The following is a 23073-nucleotide window of genomic DNA, read 5'->3' as shown; positions in this document are numbered from 1 at the left end:
CTGAGAAATTTGCTTCGAAGAGTGTGATTAAGAAAAAATATATTAGGTGTGCTTTCATAGCTTGGGAAGCACAAATAAAAAAACAGCAAGTATTTACTTGAGAAATTTTAGAATAAATTTAAATAAAAACAAATCGATCAGAGTTGCCATTTGCTTCAAAAAGAAGTTTGAATCCTAAATTTATTAGAATTTTTTGTTTTTAATTCGCCACCGTTATGAATCTATGTATAAGACTTAAAGGCTTTATGAGGCTCTATGTGTTTCTATCTGTATGAGAGCGTTTTAAAAAAGTTTCGTCTTAATAAAAATCAATAACTTGCACGAACATAACGATGATAGGGGTAAATAATATACATAAATTCCAAAAACCAAAATTGGAAAAAATATATACACAACACACCAAACTATCGTAAGGTGTGAAATTAAAAAAAAAAAAACATTTCACCCTTTCAACATCAGCAGGGTATACCTACAAGTCTTTATGTACATATGTATGTGTGTATGCGCATGATATATGTATGTATGTGTGTGGATTCCCATTCCCACTGCCATTCATTGATTAACTTGAAGCTTACTACTCAGAAATTCAAATGCCAAACTTTCACTTTGCAACACTCATGCACTTGTTGTTGACAAAAGTTGGCAGCAACATTGTGGCTGGAATATTTGCTGATGTTGTTAATATTATTGTTGGTGTTGCTGTTGGTAATGATATTATTGTTGTTGTTGTTGCTGTTGTATATATTGTTGGTGTTGCTTTTGTTGTTTATATGTTGCTTTTGTTGATATTATTGCTACTTTTTTGTTGCTGTTGCTGTTGCCGCTGCACACTCGATTGTCAACAGCTGAACAACAAGTGCGCACCAACTTTTCACTTCTACGCGCCAAACACGCTCAACTCAGGTGCTGGAATGTACAAATGTATTTGCCACTGATGCTTCTTCTTCATTCGTTTCTTCTGCTTACACGTTTTTCTTTCTCACATCTCAATACAAGAATTGTTGCTGCTCGGCTGCTGCTGTTGCTCTCACATATCATCTCACATTGCAGGCATATTATGTTCGATATATGGATGTTGCTTACGTTTTTGTTGTTATTGTTGTTTTTTTTTTTGCAATGCATTTACTGTTTTTAATTACCAACTGCTATAATTACTTCCTCGGAAGAAGCAAATGAGTTTCTGTTGCCAATAAAATGCACTTTTCTAATGCTATGTGTATGTATGTGTGAATGTATGAATATGCATTTGGCAAATAAGACAATGTGGAATGTATGTATGTCTGTATGCATGTGTGTATATTAGCATTCTTATCAACTCTTAATGATTTCCTCATACTTTCATTTGCATCAATCGCATTTGGGTTCAAATTTATTAAGATTGCTTTGTAGTTGTATTGGTGTACATTAAAATTATGAATAATGATGGTGCATTTTAATTTGGTATTTTATTTAAAGCGTGAAATTTTCAGTTTTAATTGCAAGAAAAATCGATGAATTTTGCATTAAATACTCATTTGAAGTCATAAAAAGTCATATCTTCATCATTGTTCGATTTAAGGGGTTATACATCCACTTCTGAATTTCTAAAATATGATAAATATTTTTGTGAAAACACTCAATGGATCAATTTTATGTTTATAAAAGTTTTTAGTGTAAGAATTCTTATTCTAATTTTTCGCGCCGCTGGGAAGTCAAAGTCTAAGTCTAAGTCCAAGTCTAAGTCTAAGTCTAAGTCTAAGTCTAAGTCTAAGTCTAAGTCTAAGTCTAAGTCTAAGTCTAAGTCTAAGTCTAAGTCTAAGTCTAAGTCTAAGTCTAAGTCTAAGTCTAAGTCTAAGTCTAAGTCTAAGTCTAAGTCTAAGTCTAAGTCTAAGTCTAAGTCTAAGTCTAAGTCTAAGTCTAAGTCTAAGTCTAAGTCTAAGTCTAAGTCTAAGTCTAAGTCTAAGTCTAAGTCTAAGTCTAAGTCTAAGTCTAAGTCTAAGTCTAAGTCTAAATCTAAGTCTAAGTCTAAGTCTAAGTCTAAGTCTAAGTCTAAGTCTAAGACTAAGTCTAAGTTTAAGTTTAAGTTTCCGCTTAATTTTACATTTAAGTCTAAGTTTAAGTTTAAGTCACAGTTACGTTGAAAATGGAATATATGGTCAACTGATTACACACACTCTCAACCCGTAATTTCCGCCAGAAAACCCAAGAATCAATAAGAAAACTTTTCACCTTTCCGACCACGAAAATTTTAAAATGGAAAGTGACTAGAAATCCAACAACGAAAAGAGAAGAGCTGCAACTTCTACGATAAACATACATACATACAATAAGTATACGTTTTTAAGCATTTTGTAGCTTTTGTATTCGAAACTCCCTGAGGTAAAAACACTGCTGTGCACACGAAACCAATAGCCGAATACAAGTGGTGAAACAATGCCAACAAAAAACATTAAGAAAAGACACAAAAAAAGGCCGCCAATAGAAATTGAAAACAAAGAAAAATGAGAGATGCATACCAAACTATGTGAGCTGCAAGACAATAGAAGCGTGAAAAGAAGCAGCTAAGTAGATAAAATCGTGCATTAAAAAATTAGAAAAAAAAAATCGCATGCAAGTAATAGAAAATGGCAGCAAGAAAGTTAGGTGGCAGTGATATCTAAACCATTGCAACTTTCATATAGCAACAAAAGCTGAGGAAGAAGAAGCATCGCTTGGAAATGGAATAATAAAATTTGCAATGCAGAAATCCATCTTGAATGTGTGCCAGTGTGTGGGTGCTGTGGCGCGATAGAATTCCGTATTCCAAGCACACAAGTGCTGTCCAAAAAAACAAAACAAAAGAAGACTACCGTGTGAGGTAAGTAAGTCGTCAAAAGTGCATGGAAAAGAAATCAAGCTGCCGCAGAAGTTGAAAGTAGTGCCAACATAGACAAAAAAAATATGTAATGAAAAGCAATAAAAAGCGTAAAAAGCGTAAAAAATCTATATAGAAAAAGTATGCATGTTGTTGTTGATTTTTTTTATTTTTTTGGAATTTTTTGCTTGCATGCCAATTTAGCTATTTGAGCTGACCGCTGACAGCCGCCAGCGTCAGCAACACCATAACGCCTTTTCTATGCAATTCACTCATATGACCGGCGGTGTTGAACGGTATTGAGGTTAACTGATTGCGGTGGCGACTCTGAAACATACGTACATATACATAGATATACATACGAGCATATACATATGTGTGTATATATACATATGATAGATACATATTAGAGCAGAGTAGAGTGCAGCACATATCTTTCTCACACTCTGCGGTTGTGGTTTCGATTTTTCTTGAGCATACAACTACAAATATATGTACGTTTGTATATGCATACAACAAGTGCAACCGCAACATGACTCAGTAAGCATACGTATATAAATGCAAAGATATCTGTCTATATATGTATGTATGTATATGCCCTGCGCACATATTTTCGCTTCATATTGGTAAATAAAGAATAATGTAGGTGTATGTTTTTGCATGGAAAAATGTGTTTGTATGTACATATGTATGTGGTTTGTGGTGCTGAATACATGTATTACTTCTATTTTTGGCATTTAAAAAGTGAAACTGTTATTCATCAAAAAGGCAAATAATGAAAGCCGCAAATAAAATTGAGAACAACAGTTAATTCAAGGTTTATATGTGGTTGTGTGTGGTTTTCTTGTTTTATTATTTTGCACCCACATATGCACACTTGTATATGTGTGCGCTCATGCATGGTGTGGAGTTGTGGTGTAGAATTCAGTAATAAAATACCGTTAGTAATATATAGTATATATGCTTAATTTACAGCATAAAAGCGCAGATACATAATTTACCATTGACAGGTGTATTTCTTATTGCATAAAAGGGTACAAAAAGATCTTTATATTGATTTTGTTGGGTCAGTTTGTATAGTAGCTACATATATGCTATAGTGATCCGATCTGAACAATTTCTTCGGAGCTTGCACCGATGTACTTGTACAATAATCCATGAAAAATTTTGTAAAGATATCTCGTCAAATAAAAAACTTTTCCATACAAGACATGGATTTTGTCGATCAGTTTGTATGGTAGCTATATGCTATAGCAGTCCGATTTCAACAATTTCTTCCGAAATTACAACGTTCTCTTAGATAATAATCCATGTTAGATATCTCGAAGATATCTCTTCAAATAAAGAAGTTTTCCATACAAGACCTGGATTTTGATCGTTCAGTTTGTATGGTAGCTATATGCTATAGTGATCTGATCTGAACAATGTTTTGGGAAATTGAAATGTTGTCTTAGAAAATAATACATACTAGATTTTGTGATGATATCTTGTGAATGTATGGTAGCTATATGTTATTGCAGTCTGATCTGAACAATGTTTTGGGAAATTGAAATGTTGTCTTAGAAAATAATACATACTAGATTTCGTGAGGATATCTTGTGAAATAAAAAAGTTTTCCATACAAGAACTAATTTTGAGCGTTCATTTTGTATGGCAGCTATATGCTATAGTGATCCGATCTTTACAATTTCTGCTGAAATTGTAACGTTGCCGTAGATAATAGTTCATGCCAGATTTCTTGAAGATAACTTATGAAATAAAAAAGTTTTTCATACAAACCCTGTTATAGTGGTCCGATATCCACGGTTTCGACAAATATTTAGCAAACTTAACATACCCTTTTCGTATACTTGAACTATTTTAAGAAGTCAAAATGCGCTAAACAATTAAAAACCCTCTATAAATAATAGCTTGTATACATACATACATACTTATATTAGTTATTTAAATTGAAATCAACACGCTTGCCAACGGAGTTTCCTAACATAAATTGCTGTACCGCTGTGCGGCATATCGCATGAGCATTTCTTTCTTTCATCAATTTCGCTTCTCATTATAATAATATTTTTTAGGCATTTATTTAGTTGGCATGCATACGCTAATTAAATCGAAGCTTTCACTGTCAAAAGCGTGTCGAGTGCGCTGGTGACTGTCATGTGTGTGGCGTGGCGCGGTGTGGCTTGTTGTGGCAGCATGAAATAGCGTGACGCACCTTCAAGTCGCAACAGCGGCGCAGCAACAAAGCCAAGAGATGCTATGCGAACTTAAAATATTTCTTTAACAAAAAGGTTTTACAAACATACAAATATATATATATGTATATAAGTATGCATGTATATGCCATATGTTCCTGCTTTTACTTGTCTATGCAAATGTCGGCAGGTTCACTGGCAGACACCTCAGCTGTTTTGCAAATATTTTTCAGCAACAAAAAATTACAAATGTACATACGTATGCACACACGTACAAATATTTGCGATATCATAATTCGTGCAATCAAATGTTGTTTGTTGCCGATCCCAAAGAAAGCCGCGCGTTGCCTGATTTTCGCCGATATTTTTAGGATTTTTTTCTAGCATGCGATTTTTTATTATATAATGAAATTAGTTTGCGCTTTGGCAAAAATAATGAAAAAGCATTTTTCTTCCAATTTCACCTGTAATAACATTTAATTGCGCGCCAACATGCGAAACTGCAACCAAATTCAAATGTTACCATTGCGATTTTCATTTCCGTCAATCAAATTGATGGAGGCAAAACAATAAAATCAAAATGAATATATAAACATACATACATATACAAGCATACATGTCATATGTTTGTCTATACATACTTTCTCACATATTTATATGTTTGTAAATAGGTAATAAGCAGGTCATATGTAATCATTTGAAAACTTTTATCGCCAACACAAATAATTCCGGCTCTCAGTTAGCGGCCAAGCGCCTATATGCCCCTCAAATATTGGCGCGAAGTGAGTAGCAGGTGAAAGACTTGTAATGCAATGGTTCGAACGCGTTGTAGGAAGCTGTTCGGAATGTCCGAGGTGTGGCCCAAACTAAAATATGATGATTAACTGCTGTGTTTTTGTGTGCGCCGGCGCGTCGAATTTACTTATTTTTTACTTTGATTCGATTTTTTAAGTGGCTACACATGTAAGTATGGTGGAAAGTAGTGATTTGTCATACTAACATAATAATTAGCGGTTTGTTTATGTGTATGTATGTAAGCGTTGTTAAGTTATGTGTCCGAAACGAATTAGTAGGATTGGGTAGACACTTGTATGGGTGTTGTTGTAGCTGAACGATACTAAACTTATACCTGGCACGATAAAGGTTACGTGTGTAAGATGTTGAAGCCATATTTGAGGATTTTATAAATTTTATTTATTTATATTTAATAATTTAGGCAGTATTTTAAAAAAGAGCTCGATGCGTGTTTTTTTACATATGCGTGTTTTATTTCTATAAATTTGACAGCGAAATTGAGTTACTTTTATGCACAGTTGACTTAATTTTGATCAATTTTATTATAGATGAATACAACAGGAAGTTTACACCATCTGATCAAATTTGACCCGGACCAAATCGATAAAATTGTTTTTTTTTTTCTAGATGAATAAAATATTTTTTTTTAATTTGTGAACTCCATATGTAAGCTAGAATGTGTTTGATTGCGATTCTTTTACGAGGCAAAAATTTTGTCTGACAATTTTTACTACGAAAAAAGTTTTATAAAGAGTTTACCTAAAATTTCATGCTTTCAATGGAATCGCGGCTACGGAATCTTTGAAAATGATGCAGAAGTGCTTTGGAAAGTCTACTTTATCACAAACACAACAATTTGAAATCACCCAGTGAAGGGCGTGAAATTATCGAAAACTTTCCTCAAACGAGTCGTCCATCCCATCCCCCTTTTTTAATGACGATGACATATCGAAAAAATTAAAGAAACAGTACTTGAAAATTGTTGTGTTGGTTTTAGAGAGATAGCAGAGGATCTAAACATCTCATATGGATAGACTCAACCATTTTAGTTTATACTTCGCGTACGAAGAGTATCAACTCGTACCAAAATAACTGAATATTTTGCAAAAACGACCTTGAGTAGAGGACGGAAAAGGATACTTGCCAATGGCTTTCGAAAATACCAAAATTCGCTGAAGAAATTGAAGACCATCTCTGCCAAGACTTATTACGCTAATATACGGAAAAAATGATCAAGCGTTGGCATGTCTGTATTGGCTTAGAAACCACGTTTGGAGTTGGCAATTGTATTTTTTGTCAGTCCGAGTCAATTTTGATCAGATGTTTATTTGTCATTTTGTTGTTAGGTATTTAACACTACTCATAAATTTCCTATTTATTGCAAAAACAGCGTTTTATAACCGATGTAAAATTGATTTGTTGGTGTTTATAGGAATACAACCCCGGTATGCATCATTTTTTCGCATGTAGTTGAAAAATTTGGTGCATTTTTGGCTGATCTGACAAACAAATTTTAGCTTTTGGTTGGCCATGGCGTATACGTGCTCATAAAAATATTTCAAATCTATTTGCGTATCTATAATTTATGTCAAAATCACATTTGTAAATATCTTAAAACCAACAAATCGACACTTTCAAGCAACAAATCCTAGAAATGGATTACAAATTCAGCGGTTTACACTTTGCATACGCTCATAATTGAATTCATTGCATTGCATCGATTGGCATCAACTGAGCCATAACATAAGGCCTTGGTTAGCATATCAATTGCCTTATTTATAAGCACTAGGTATCCATTTCAGCAACACATGTCAAGTGAAGTGATGCATAAATTTTTCTTCCGCGATATCTTTTTGATGCGGATTTCTTGTTTCTTGTCTGCTGAGAAAACCATTTCTGGTACGCTGACAACGCGATAGGCAGCAAAACAGTGGAACGATTTTATGGTAATTGTAATGATTGTGGAAAATTTTGAAAGAAATGTAGGAAACATTTTAAAAAAATTCGAATTAAATGTTAAGAGAAATTGTACTATTAGAGAATTTTTTCAACTTTTAATTATTTTTATTTTTAATTTTTTTTTACCCATTTATAATTCTTTAATGTTTTTACTTTTTAAAGATTTTTGTTTAATTTTTACGTTCCAGTTATTATTTTTATTTTTTTTTTTATTCATATTTTTTTTTTTATTTTTTAAACTATTTTTAATTTTTGGTTTAATTTATTATTTTTTTAATTTTCTAATTTTATTTATTTTATTTTTTATTAATTATTTTTTATATTTTTTTAATTTTTATTTTTTTTTTAATTATTATTATGTTTAATTTATTATATTCTTTGAATTATTTCTGTTTATATTTATATAATGTTTTTAATTTTTTTGTTTTAGTTATTATTTTTGTTCATTTCTTTTTTTTAGTTTTATATTTATTTATTATTTTAATTTAATTTTTTTTTAATTTTTAGTTTTTTAAATTATTATTTCTTTTTTAATTTATCATGTTTTTTGAATTTTTCTAATTTCATATTTATGTTATGTTTATAATTCTTTTGTTTTAGTTATATTTTTTTTTATTTATTTGTTTAGTTATTTTTATTTTTTTGTTATAATCTTTATTTTTTTTCTATTTTTTCTGATCTTTTTTTTCGCGTACCTCTAACCTCTTAACTCACACGTAAATGCACGTGCAGCATATTTTCCCAGTATTAACATTAATTAACTATTATGCAATAAATAAGCAATAAACCACCGACGCATTGCAGCTTAGTGTCTGCACAACCACGAACTCATTATCTGCGGCAACAAGTCAATTAATACAGCCAATAGGTGTACTCGTAAAAGCAAATTCATAAATTTTCATTTGCTCAATATTACAAGGTACTCGCATTATTACTTACAACATAAGCAGCTTTTCAGCTCATTAAAAAAACTGTAAATACAAAAAATATTCGAGTGTGAGCAAATAAAAATTTCTTCATCTCAAGTTAATTATTTGACGTTAATGGAATGTGAAAACTGTTGTATAATCAAGAGTGTTAATCAAATTAAAAATAAAAATTGAAGTATCCACCACTTTTGTACGAAGAAAAATTTAAGCTTCGCGCACCTTTTATAAAATAAGTATTTGTACGCGAGTACGCCGATTGGCAGATACGTCAATGCGGAAAGCAATCTCATGCGACTTTTCATACAAATAAAGGCATATTTATCGGTATTTGTAAGTATTTACATGCATTTAATAATACCTGAGATTACACGCGCATACAAATGTGTGTCTATATGTTTATATGTTTATACAGATGTTTGTCTATATGTTTAAACAGTTGTTTGTCTGTATGCTGACAAACTAGTTTAGTTCAGCTTGTCATCGATACCTCCACGTATGGCTTCCTAACTTCTGGGCCAAACATGCATGCCTTTAAGCTTCAGCACCATAAATGTAACGAACGAACAATTTTACAAATGTATATATATTTATATACTTATACACATACATACATATGTAGTGTTGTATAATCTTTTTTCATATCCATAAATAATTTTATTGTCGTACATTTTAAGTTCTAAAGCCAAGTTTTCTACTCAGAAAGCTATAAAAAGTGCTCTGGGACTAGGTAGTATTGTATAAATTCTAAAATTTATTTGATATTTTTATAAAGTTTCAACTTTTGATGACCTCTTTAAATAATCGTAAATTTGTTGTTTTTAAAAATATCTTAACTCTTCTCAAGAGTAGTTGATTGCCACAAAGCATTCAGTGAAGGTCGTAGAGTCATCAAAAAATTGCCTCATACGTCCATCGCAATCCGTCGAATAAATTAAAGAAAAAGTACTTCAAAATCGTCGTGTTAGCATCAGAGAGATACCAAAGGAACTCAACATCTCTTATGGATCGACTCAACATATTTCGGCGAATGTTTTGGTTATAAAGCTTCTCAATGCGAGACTCGTACCAAAAAACCTGAATATTTTGCAAAAACGCCATCGAGAAATGGTCGCAAAAGAGATACTTGAAAATGTTGCTAAGGATGCTACAAACGCAACATTACTGCTGACAAAACGAGAGCTTATGAATATGACGTCGAAACTGTTAAACAATTTAGTGAATGGGGCTCCGAAAAAACAAACTACAAGATCCTCTGAAAGACCAGTGAGGAATTTCAAATTAAGCGTTGGCATGCTGTTATTTGTTCAGAAGCCAATTCGGAAGGCGATAATAAGGATTTGTATCAGAATACCTGAAAACGTAGTTGTTTTTGTCGGTCCGGGTCAAATTTGATCATAATAGTCATTGTACTAAACATTATGCTAAACTCGAAAACTTCATACTACGACATGAAAGAAATGTATGAAATGCATAGATGTGAACAGAAATCAATAAATTGAACTTAGCTTAAGCCCACTTAAGCAATTAAATCCTCAATGAGGAAATAATAAAATGAATTTAAGAGAAAATGGTATTTTAGTGCTGATCACAGTGCAGTTTAAGTTAGAATATTTTTCTTGCTTATTTTACCTTTACGTTTGCTGACTCTTAACTGTTGATTACATCATACGTTATTTGCAACAACAACAACAGTATTGTATTTATTTTCATATGCAATGCAAATGAAGTGCAACCGAACAGATGTAGGTATTAATCAAAAGCCGCAAGTACATTTAAGTACAAATGTCAGTATGTAAATACACAAGCATTTATCTAAGCAATAGCGGTAAGTTGATATCTTGCTAGCGTGTCTCCTAACACAGTTACGTACTTCCCTCTAACCCATACAGCCATAGGTATAGGTACGCCTATGAAGCGCACAATTGGATTAGCATAAAAACACAGTTAATATCAGCAGCGCCCGCTGTGTGACTGGCAACCGTTAGTGACTAAGCATGAAAAATTATTGACACTGCTCAATAGCAAGCGTCTGACAAGACAGAGCAATAGACGCACATAAATAACTTTTTTTTACGTAAATAACTTTTCTTTCTACACAAACAATTTTTTTCCCTCATAAATAACTTTTTTCTTTTATTAATAATTTTTTGTTTTAATATATATTTTTCTTTCATATTTTTTTCTTCGTACATAACAGTCCACGCAGATCGCTTCCTCAAACAAAGTCGTGGCTACCACCTTGCCCACACATACACAAATACACTCGTGTTAACAATTTGCCACGCAGCGCTGCTGGCGTCGGTGTGCGCAGTGGCATTGTTATTGTTGTCATATTACAATAAGCTTACATATTATATATTTGTATATACATATGTATGTCTCTCATGCACCTATCAATAACACAACACTAACTGTAAATACAGCGACCCAAGTGGTTGGCGGTTTATGGTGGCTGGTTGATTGTGGTGCGGAAGCACTTGATTTTTATGCGATTCGATTTCAGTTGCAACGTTCCATATTTTTTTCGCTTTGTTTTCAAAAACTGTAAATCGATCGATTATTTGGCTGTGTATGTGTGCTTTCAGCCATAGAGAGTATGATTTTATTTATTTATTCCCTAAACAGGGTTTTATATTCGGTAGTCGAAAAAGTCTTTTCGTATTTTGTCAATTGATGTCGTTGTAGTCGTATATCTGTTGAACCACCGATATCGAAGCAACATAGCATATAGCTATCATGCGAACTTAACGATCTAAATAAAGTGCTTGTATGGAAAACTTTTTTATTTCACCAGATATGTTGAAGAAATGCCTAAAGCAATGATGCAATCTCTGAAGAAATAGTTCAAATCGGCTCACTATAGCATATAGCTGTCATACAAACTGAAAAATTCGAATCTAGCAAGAATTCTCTTGTAATTGTGAAGGGTATTATAGATTCGATGCAGCCGAAGTTAACGCTTTTTCTTATTTGATACTCTTTTTGTGGCCAACGAGTGCCAAGAGACGTTATAAAAAATAATAAAAAAAATTTGCAAAAACTAGCAAAACAAAAAACCAAAAAACGGCAAAAAAATAGAAAAAAAATAATAAAAAATAACAAATTGCTTTTCGATTGAAATATGCGTGAAATATTTATGAGTTTCTGCTTGAATGTTAAGCGTTTTGATTTGCGATATTCAATTGATATGCTGTTATGTGATGCTCGGAAGCTTATTTATTGTTTTTTTTTTTTGCAACTTGAATATTTTAAAGATTTAATGCTTCGCTTTGTTTGTTTACGTAACACAAACTGCACGCAGCTGGCCAGTCGCCGGCAACCAAACGCCATTCAAATGGACCTCCGCGGAGATTGGCAGCGAAAAGCTAATAAATGCTTGTATGCTGGTCTTTATATTTAAACGTAATAAATGCTTGAATACTTGTCTCTATGTTTAAATGGCATGCCAATATGTACATATTTGTTTTCAAATGTTTTTCAACACACTATTTATTTAGTTTTGCACAAGCGCATTTGAATATGTAAATATTTGCCGCTACTGACTATTAGAATTGATTATAGCATGCATAGATATTGCTCAAGACAGCGTGTAGGTTCCATAGTTATGAGGCAATATTATATAATTTTTTATTGTTGTTGACGAATTTTACTGTGCAAATAAATAGTGTCTAAAGTAGACATTTTAATAGCCAATAAACGTCAAACTGCTTAAGTGCACATCAGCGAAGGCATTAAAATGCACTTAAATGCAACCCTTCCTGGGGTAAGGCATGGGTACTCATTAAACATTTTTCGATTAAGCAATAATATTTCAGAACTTGCATTGCTGACAAACAAGATGTAACTGGTGACGATTACTAACATGCCATCGCGTAATTAAAGCCTAATATTATATTTAAATATAATAAAGAAGAAAATATTTAAATATTAAATAATGATGTAATAACACCTAACGGTAATATTTTAATTGACATAATGTGGCAACCTTTAAAAATTTGTATATACGCGACATTTGTTTTATTATTATAGTGGTATTAATAAAAAAATGTATCGCTAAACTTTATACATCGAAATAAGGTGGCAACTCCGAGAAATTTTATTTCCTTAAAGCTTTTTTCCATATTTGGGCTTTAAAATGTGAAATTTTTTAGTTATTTTCTGTTCCTTATGGGAAAGCTTTAAAGCTCCCAACGTATACCGATGGAGAGTACTGCGAATAAATGCTAATAAGAAAATTTTTAAAATTTGTTATAGTTAACTAAGTTATAGCAGTTGGTTGTGCCACGAATAAAAAAGAAAAAGACAGACCTTTAGAGCTTTCAGAGACTTCTCTTGACAACAAAATAATCTGTATTAGTTTTATATATATTTTTTTTAATTCTCACTCCAAAGCTTTGAGACACACCAATGAGTTCTTTATTTTTAGTAAAAATATCAAATTTAATTAAGAAGCTAACTGAAGCATGAAAATCTTTTGAAAGTCAAATGAGCATGACAAAATGAATTAAAAATTAACCAATGTTTCAAGCAAGTTTTCTTGGCAAGTGAAGCTTGCATAACATGAAATTCTTAAGAAATAAAAAAAAAATAATAATAATATAAAAAGCTAACTGAATTGTTTAACAAAGCTTTCATGGTAACTAAAACGTTCGTAATATGAAAAGCTTTCCTGGCAAGTGAAGCATGCACAAAATGTCATTCTTAACAAAATTATTCAATAAAGCTTTCATCATAACAAATTCATATACGCCTGACAAAATTAGTAAAATAAAAGCTCAGTATATTATTCAACAAAGCTTTGGTGGTGTCTGAAGCATTCATAGCATGAAATTCGATTGAAACTCAAATAAAAATAACAAAATAAATGAAAACGTTTAAATGTTCCCACCAAGCTTTTATTGTAATGAAGCTTTCGTTACAAAAGATTTATAAGAAGCTCTAATAAGAACGGCACATTTAATAAGAAAGTTAACTAAATCATTAAGTCAAGCTTTCATGGCAACTGCAGCTTTTCAAGCATAAAAAGCTAATGAAACTCAAATATAAAAGAATATAAAATAAATATAAAAAAACACTATTATGGTATTTTTCAACTTTCATATTAAATCAAATTAATTAAAATATTACCTGAGCTTTCACAATTTGTTTTGTAATCGATTTATGCTCGCTCGCTGGATTTACAAATTGCAATTACGAAAGCAGCTCTTATGTTGCATATAACAAAATGTTAATGAATTAAATAAAATTAAACAATTACATAACCAAATATTACCGCATTTTTTAATTCAACTTGAGAACCAGTGGACTAACGAATAGCTTGAAAATACATTAATATATTTCTTTGCATTATATTCATGTTTGCTACCGCAATAAAAATAGCCTGTCTTGCCACCATTAAAACCTATTTAATTTATAAAACGCTGAGCATAGCAAATTTGATGGCTTCCTCAATAATGAAATGAATTCATACAAAATACAAAACAAAACATCGCCAAATTCACCGATTCATTAACAATGGTACGAGTAATCGATTTGCAAAAATTTAATCAAAGGAGTTTTTCCTGCATTGCGTGCTTTTTACTACATACTTATATAAATTACAAATTAATGAGCAAACTCATTAAAATCTAGCTAAGCTGCCGTAGAAAATCGCCGTATTTGTGCTCATCAGCTGACAAGTGAACCGAGGCCGAAAAAATGTTTAGTCACGCAAGCGATATTTTCCGCAAAATGCGAAAATTATAGAAATTGTTCAAATAAAAAAACCGAAACATTATGATAAATTTATAGCATTGGGAGTATATGTTATATAAAAAATAATTGACGAAACAAAAAACGTAAGAAAAAAAATAAATAATTCGGTTTTTTTCAATTAAATCGGTTTCAAACAGTTTGAAGGCCGAGCAATCGAAAATGGAGTCGTATATGGATTGAAGGATTATACAAAGTTAGAGTTTGTAGAAAAAAAGGAAGGAAGTGAAAAGTGGAGTTGGGAGCATTTGAAAAACAAGAAAAAATTGTATTCCAATTGATCAAATTTGACCCGGACAGATACAAGATGTTTGGTTACCACATGAATTGTCTGTGAAAAATTTAATGGACCGAATGAACTTCGGCAATTCTTTGATGAAACGAAATAAAATCGAATCACTTCTGAAGCGAATGGTAACAGGAGACGAAAAGTGGATCAAATACGACGAATAATGTACGAGAAAGATCATGGTCCAAGCGTGGTGAAGCTCAACAAATGTTCGCAAAGCCAGGGTTGACGTCTCGAAAGCATATGCTAAGTGTTTGGTTGGTTTAGAAAGGATGGAGGAGGATGGAAGGAGGATCCACTATGAGCTGCTCAAGCCTCGTCCAGCGACTGATTCTACATTATACTCTCAACAACTAATGAGTTTGAAGCAAGCAATCGAAAAAAACGGCCAGAACTGATCAACAGAAAAGGCTTCGTCTTCCATCAGGACAACACTAGACCACACACATCTTTGATGACTCGGAAAAAACTGGGAGAGCTTGGCTGGGAAGTCTCGGACTACCATTTGTTTCAGTCAATACAGAACTCCCGTAATGGAGTCAATTTGGCTTCAACAGAAGCCTGTGAAAATTACATGGATTAACATATTGACATGGCTCATTATATACATATGTACATATACACATATGGACAAAATAATAGGTGTATTACATTTTACCAAAATATCGTGAAATCATATGCAATTAAAACAAATTTTTCTTTAGTAATAAAAGTATTTCTCTTTATTAAACAGAAATACTTTGCAATTTTCTTACTGTAAGCTTTAAAACAAAAAATTCAATTATAAAAACATATTTCCCTGGACAAAATAATAGGTGTAAAAAAGTTTTTTCAAAATAAAAAAAAAAAATCAGTATATTATTTCCTTAGCCTATAAGTTTTTAATAGCCGGTATATCCTCCCTTGTTTTGGATAAGTTTTGCTATTCTCTTGGGCATAGACTGTACTAGCTTTTGACAAGTCTCCAAGGGAGTTGCATCCCACAATTCCTTAGCTTTTTGCCACAATTGCTCCTTGTTTCGAAAAGAAAAGCCTGCCAATCTCCTTTTGAGGTCACTCCACAAGTTCTCAATCGGATTGAGGTCAGGAGATTGACTTGGCCATTTCATACAGGTTACATTTGAATTTATGAGCCACTCAGATACTAACCTCGAGGTATGCTTCGGATCGTTATCTTGTTGATAACACCAGCGCAGAGGCATATTTTCTTCCGCATATGGTAGCATAATATTTTGTAATATTTCCCTGTACTCAACAGCGGTCATTGTATCCTTTATCCAAAATAATGGACCAACACCTTGCCAGGAGAAACATCCCCACACCATAACATTTCCGCCCCCATGCTTAACTGTCTTTTTGGTGTATCTGGAATCGAATTCCTTGCCTTTCGGACGGCGTACGCTTCTCATGGAATCATTTCCGCAAAGATTTATCTTCACTTCATCACCAAATAAAATATTTCGCCACCTTTTTTCTCCAGTGGGACCACACCAATCTTTATGTTCAGTAGCGAAAGTTTTCCTCTTCTGGATATTGTTCTTTCGTAGCAGAGGAATTTTTCTGGCCGTTCGCCCTGGTAGTTTAGCTTCCACCAAACGACGCCGAATTGTCCGCGAGCTTATATTAAGTCCCACCTCCGCTTCAATTTGTCGCGAAGAGATAAAAGGGTCTTTTTTTGCCATAAGTACTATACGATGGTCATCAATTGGGCAGGTTAATTTTGGACGGCCACGAGTTTCCTTCCCTTTTTTTCCTTTTAGAGCATTAGTGACAAAATTTTCTGATCGCTCTAACGTATTGGCTATGAATTTATATGTTTTCCCTTCACCACGTAGTTTTTTAACCAATTGGCGTTCTATTTCGGTGCAGTGTCTCTTGCGACCCATTCTGAAAATTTTTTGTTTGTCAGTTTGTGATATTTAAACTAATATAAATTTGGAAATACTCAAATACTTACTTTGGTATGGTAAATAGTACGAATTAACAACTTCTTTACGAAAAATATGAACTACACCTATTTTAATGGCCAAGCAAAATTAAATGAACAATGATCACTCGTCACTAAAAAGCAAAATCACCGAATGAGTAATGCAAACTGTTGACACCACCATGCTACTAAAACGCGTCCATCATAAAAACATAGCGGTATTAAAAATAAATAACAGTTACAACACTTTTTGACAAAAAAATGGCATCACGCATAGGCACACCTATTATTTTGTCCATATGTGTATGTATGTATATATATTTTACCCAGTTCAGAGTAAAAAAAGAGGAGGTTATATTGAAAATGGAATATAAAATAATCTCTTTGAAGAACTCATATTTCGAATATAAGCACTTCTTTCTTTTTACTGAGAAATTCTTATACTATATTTATTATTTTTTTTTATTATTAATCATAAAAAAATTACAAAAGAAAAAGAAGAAATAAATAAAGAAGAAAATATTAATGGCGCTGCTAATTAAAACAACACAGACTAATAAGCGGTTTTGGAGAAATTACAATAATTTGAGCTAAAATAAACGCTAAATACTTTGCGTCGCCGATTAGCAACCAATAACACTTCAACAATTTAATAACAGCAAACAAGACAACAACTAAATTAGCATCAGCTCATCAGCTATTCAGTAGTGAAATGTTTTTTTGTCCGACCAACACTAAATCAATGCCATAGTCGTAAACAAAGTCAACTTCTAATAGCAAAAAGGCCACCGCAACACACAATGGCAACAAAGCATACATGCACAACAGCATATACGTATACAACAACATAATAGATGAGTATATTTGCCTTTCTGCAAGACTCCAACGGCTATTCTATGCTTTACTGCGCACCAAGTGGGCAATTTTAGCGTTGAGGTTGCGAAAATCTCCACAAAATTGAAGCATGTTTTGAGATTTTAGCGATGAAGTCAGCCTTTTGGCATCTATCGAGACGGCAGCAGCAACAATAACAGCTAAAGCAACAAATGACGGTAATTAACACAAATGAAACGTGTTTTTTAACGCTTCAATGGCTGGCTTTGCGTTTTGTTTTAATTTTTTGTTCATTGTTGTTGTTATTGATAGCGCGGTGCTGGCGGAATAGCTGGTGTTGATAGCGGAGGCGCAGACGCAGGCGTGAACGCTGTGTCAAAACTTACATGCAATCAGCCTGATCACTGGACCACAACTGCATAGCCGCCGCGTGGTGGCGCTGCTGCTTGCGTCGTTTCGTTCACTTTGTTTTGTTTTTCGGCGTTGGCCGCGACTTGTTTTGCGATACTGATTTATAATTTATGCTAATTTATGACAAAACAAGTTCATAATTTTTGCTCATATTTTACGAGCCGCACATGGGAAACAGGTACAGCTGCTGAAACAAGTTTGCTATTCGTCAATCAGAAGATGGCTCATTGCCGGTCGAAAAATGAATTGAGGAGATTAATAAAAGCCGAATCATTAAATGATGATATCGAAATGATATGATCAACAGAAAAGTGTTTATATAAGAAGTTCTTGAGTAGTTAGCACACTTTTCGTAGTTTTGAAAATGTCGCAAGAATATTTAATGAGTTGTTGGTAATTTAATAGATCAAGCTTTGCTTAAAAACTAATAATGACTTGCGTTTATTTGTGTGGTAATTAACTATAGAATGAAATATATATGTTATACTCAACAACTTTCCAGCAATAATAAATTACTTTCACCTACCTAGGGTTGCCAAACTTATTTAAACTAAAATATGGCAGAATTTTTCATGGCATTGCCCTATAAGAAATTAAGGGATACTACAAATAACTGTCAAATATCAACTCCAATGAATTAAAAAGTTTTCAAAAAATTTAAAAACTTAAATTTTGGAAAATTGAAAACTTTTATACAAAGTTATACGAGTATAAATATTTTTAAGTATTTAATTCAGTTTCTTTAAGTTTCCTATATTTACCATACATATGTATATGGAATGAAATTAATCGTAAAGGATTTTTAAAGAACTCTGGCAACCCTACTAAATTTTTTACTCTTCCAAATTTTAATTTCGTAGTATGAAGGTTTTCTGCCAAATCGTAAATCAAAGTATATTAATAAAACATATATTTTCAAAATTTCACTGAAATATTTTCTGTGGTAACCCTATCAAAGTTTCTACTCTTTTAATTTTAAATTTCGTAATAAAAATAAATGTTTTCTAAATCAAAAGTCATTAATAAAGCATCTATTTTCAAAAAACGACCAAAATATTTTATCTGGCAACCCCACCAAAGCTTTTTGATTTAATTAATTAAAAATAGTTCTACAAAAATGTATAAATATTTAATCAAATTATAAAAACAACCATAAAAAAAATTAAAAAATTAAAAAAAAAATAAAATTATTTAAAAAATTAATTAATTTTCATCTAAAAATTTATTTTTATAAAAAAATATATACTGTCGATACGAGTATAACTTTGAAATTTAGTGCCAACACACCTACAATCAACCAGCAGCTAGTTAGTCGATTCATTTGCATATACCGTTATTTGTTTTTGAATATTTGCCAACGATAGCTTACGGATTTTATTACTAGCCCAATCTTAATTATGATTTTGAATATGCATTATAAAAATGTGCAAGCTTACCGATTTAATTTTCTCCTTTGATTTCAATTTCGCAACACTAAAAATAGAAAAAATAAATGGTCAAATTAATTAATAAACCGTTATGTCTAAAATATGCAAATATTTTGAAGCTAAAACAGAAAGCGATTTAATATAAAGGGGTATTAAATGCCGATAAGATAACCAAAATAAAGTGTGCATAAAGCTGAAATGAAAGAAAGAAATTTTAAAGAAAAAATACTACAAAATATTTTGTAGCAAAAACAACATAAATATGTATTTGAAAATATGCGAACTAAAAACGAAAATAATAATATAATATGAGCGCAAAGTTGAGTTTATAAAAGTTTGAAACTACACAGATTCCTTAGAGACTACATAACCCGGAATGCAGTAGACAGCGGGGCAACTAAGACAACGGCGTAGAAAATGCATTTCTATTCAAAAAAAATCATCAATGAAAACCACCTGCCGTTCGATAATGAAAAAAAATACAAAACAAAAACTCATAAAACAGTAAGCCTCATTTCCTCAGAAATATAGATCAAATTTGGAAGAGGAAACTTGGCGGAAAAATTGTGGAGCTTCAGTGCACAGCAGCATATTTTTATAGCTTTACCCACTGCTTCTGCTTTTATTACTGTCTCTAATACTTAAGCCACATTTCATTGGCCTTTTTATAAATGAGCAAGCACCGTTGATCTATTAAGAAACCGCTATTATGTTGCATGGTCTATGGTACTTTACAGTTCTACTGCACTTTCTTGGGAAAAATGAAATGCGCTTTTAAATATAAGCTCATAGCGTCATATTCTGATATACTTTTAACACTCTTAGACCACAATCGCTTTGAGAGTGTTTCCGCTTCACACACGCTGAAGGGAAATTGTATGGAAAGAAGCGCACAAAAGACTTAAGCAGCAAACTCCACGCATCACACATCACTTGAGATGAATAACACGAAGAAAAGAATATGGGTATTCAAGTAGAAGGAAATATATACATACATATGTATGCAGAAAAAGTATAAACGAACTGCTTTAAAACGGACTGTTGAAAGTTAGGTGAGAAAAGTGTAAGAAGAATAGCAGAAAAAATAAAATGAATGGAATAGAATAAAAATGCTAAAATAGCACCGCAAAATAGAAATATTACATATGTATGAATATACTATATATTGTATATACATATATACATTAAGATGTAGCTGGACTTAAGAAGTCAGCAACCTTACGTCGTTGTAACTGAAATAAACAAAATAACTACAACAACAGAAACAGATGTGCCAGCATCTCTCCGACAATAAACAAACAAGCCAAAAACAGCAAGCGCCGCTATTTTAAGTGTTGTAACAACAACTACACTTTTGAAGTATTATTTTGCTTACTCTCAGGCATAAACAAGCAAATTTACTTCGCAAATAAAAAAAATAAAAAATTGTGTCGGCATCGGTTGTAGAAATAAATAAAAAGCTACAATTGATAGGCACGTTTTTTAATAAAAATTTTATTTATCACATTTTAACATAAATACGAATATATGTTTCATAAGAATTTGAACTTTATATGTACATTAGGGTGGTACAATTTTTTGGAAATTTAATTTTGATACATTTTCTACTGAAGAATAAAAAAAACGCAAAATTCTGAAAAAATAAGTTTTTTGCCCTTGCTGAAAGAAATGCTAAAATATTTAAAAAATGTAATTAATCTCCCCCAATAAAGTAATCGGTAATCATTACTTGGTAATCAAAAATATAATTATAATACCAGTACTTATAATGATTCATTCTTTACTTATGTACGATTAAAATCATTTGATTAAACCGTCATAACAAAGTAACATAGCAATCATTACTTTGTAATCAAAAATTTAATTGCAATACCAGTATTTATACTATTTACTTTTAATAAACTACTGTAAGCAGTAAAAAATATAATTAAACCCCAACAAAAATGTAATCATTAATCATTATCTTGAAATCAAAAACTTGATTACATTAACAGAAAAAATATAATTAAACTGTCACAACAAAGCTACATGGCAATCATTACTTTGTAATCCAAAATTTAATTACAATGTACTCACTATATGTTAATTACTTCTGCAATATTATTATATTAAATTAAAGAATATTTTATTAAATTTCCAACCTTTTTCAATTCTATTAGCATGTAAAAGAAAAAATGCGTTATATATTGTGACAAAAAAGTACCCGGAAATTGTAACTAAAAGGCAAGATTTTTAATTATTCCTCAATATTTATTTTGTCGACTTCAAAATCCCCATGTAATACACTTATGCCAACGATTTTCCAGTCCTAGGAACTCTTTTCATAAGCACTTTTGTTTTAACTCTTCCATCGAGTTCCATGGAGCGGCAATTTCAGTTCGTCATGTTCAAAGAGACCAGTTTACGGTATTCTTTTCGAAAAGAAATCAGTTTTATCGAGACGAGTCGAGCAAGAAAGTATTTCATACTCAAAATATTCACCATCTATATCTCCAACTATTGTCTTTTCAAGCACCATATTCTTCGCTTTCTTAACATTTTCATCAGTTGAAGAGGTCGCAGGTCGTTCAGAACGAGGCAAGTCTTCAACGCTCTCTCAATTATCTTTGAAGCGTACAAAGGGGTCCATAATCGTTCAAAATCTCTCTCGGCTCTCTTTTGGCACGATATTCGCAAGATTGATCGGTTGTTTCGGGGTCGTAAGCATAGATCCAAGTCTCATCGCCAGTTATAATGCATTTCATGACACCCTGGTAGTCGGAAAGCATCGTTTCACACACTTCAACGCGACCTTTTTTCCAAAAAATTCAATGTTTTCGGTACCAGTCGAGATTTGACGCGCTTGAGGCCCAAAACATCCTTCAAAATGGTATTGGCTGAGCCTTTCGATATGCCAACTTCATCAACAAAGTCCCTAATTGTTAATCGACGGTTTTTCAACACCAAATCTTTGATTTGTTGAACATGAGCTTCGTCGGTTGAGGTTGATGGTCGCCCTGGACGCTCTTCGTCTTCGACACGTTCACGGCCGGCTTGGAACTCACTATACCACTTGTAAACATTTTTTTTGGACATACATAGCTTCATAACCAAAGGCATTCTGCACCATCCTCAACGTATCCGCAACAGAAAATTGATTCCGTAAACAAAATTTAATGAAAATTCTTTGCCCAACAAATTTCGACATCGCAAAAACCGAAAAACTCACTTTTAGCAGCTCACAAAACGACACGTATTTCAAACACTAATGAATCTTTTGACATGATATTTGACACAAATATGACTACCAACCCAAAAAAAAAATAATTCTGAAAATCCTTCGACGCGCGCAGTTTAAATTCAAATGTCACCTTATTTTTTGGGCAGTACACAGTACTATCTTTATTTAAAAAAAAACGATGTTTTTCTGACTTTCAAGTGGATATAACCCCGAATAGTTAAAAACTCTGCCACCTCACTTGCTACGCGGCCTGCTATATATATTTCTGGCCTAATAATGAAAATAGGAATATTTATCAACGAAAATGGTTTTATTGTTTTTCAAAATATTCTCCATCAAGATTTATACACTTTGGCATGCGCTCAAACCAATTTTCGAAGCACTTTTTCCACTCCCACTGAGACACCTCCAAAACATGGTTTTTGAATGCTTCAACAGCATCTTCTGGCGACGAAAATCGTTGACCACGCATTATTTTCTTGATGTGTGGGAATAAAAAGAAGTCA

General features: G+C 32.4%; 1 protein-coding gene across 5 annotated transcripts in view; it reads right to left on the bottom strand.

Annotated features, from left to right (window-relative positions):
- LOC105222794 (uncharacterized protein DDB_G0284459) overlaps positions 1–23073 on the bottom strand; it is a 482380-nt gene that overhangs the window by 92248 nt on the left and 367059 nt on the right. For all 5 annotated transcript variants that reach the window (XM_049454104.1, XM_049454100.1, XM_049454107.1 and 2 more), the window contains one exon: positions 19357–19393. The gene's annotated coding sequence lies outside the window, so the exon portion shown is untranslated. The remainder of the gene's footprint in view (positions 1–19356; positions 19394–23073) is intronic.

This window comes from Bactrocera dorsalis, chromosome 4 (genome assembly GCF_023373825.1).
Source record: "Bactrocera dorsalis isolate Fly_Bdor chromosome 4, ASM2337382v1, whole genome shotgun sequence".
Taxonomy (NCBI): Eukaryota; Metazoa; Arthropoda; class Insecta; order Diptera; family Tephritidae; genus Bactrocera; species Bactrocera dorsalis.
This window is presented reverse-complemented; position numbering and strand designations above follow the sequence as displayed.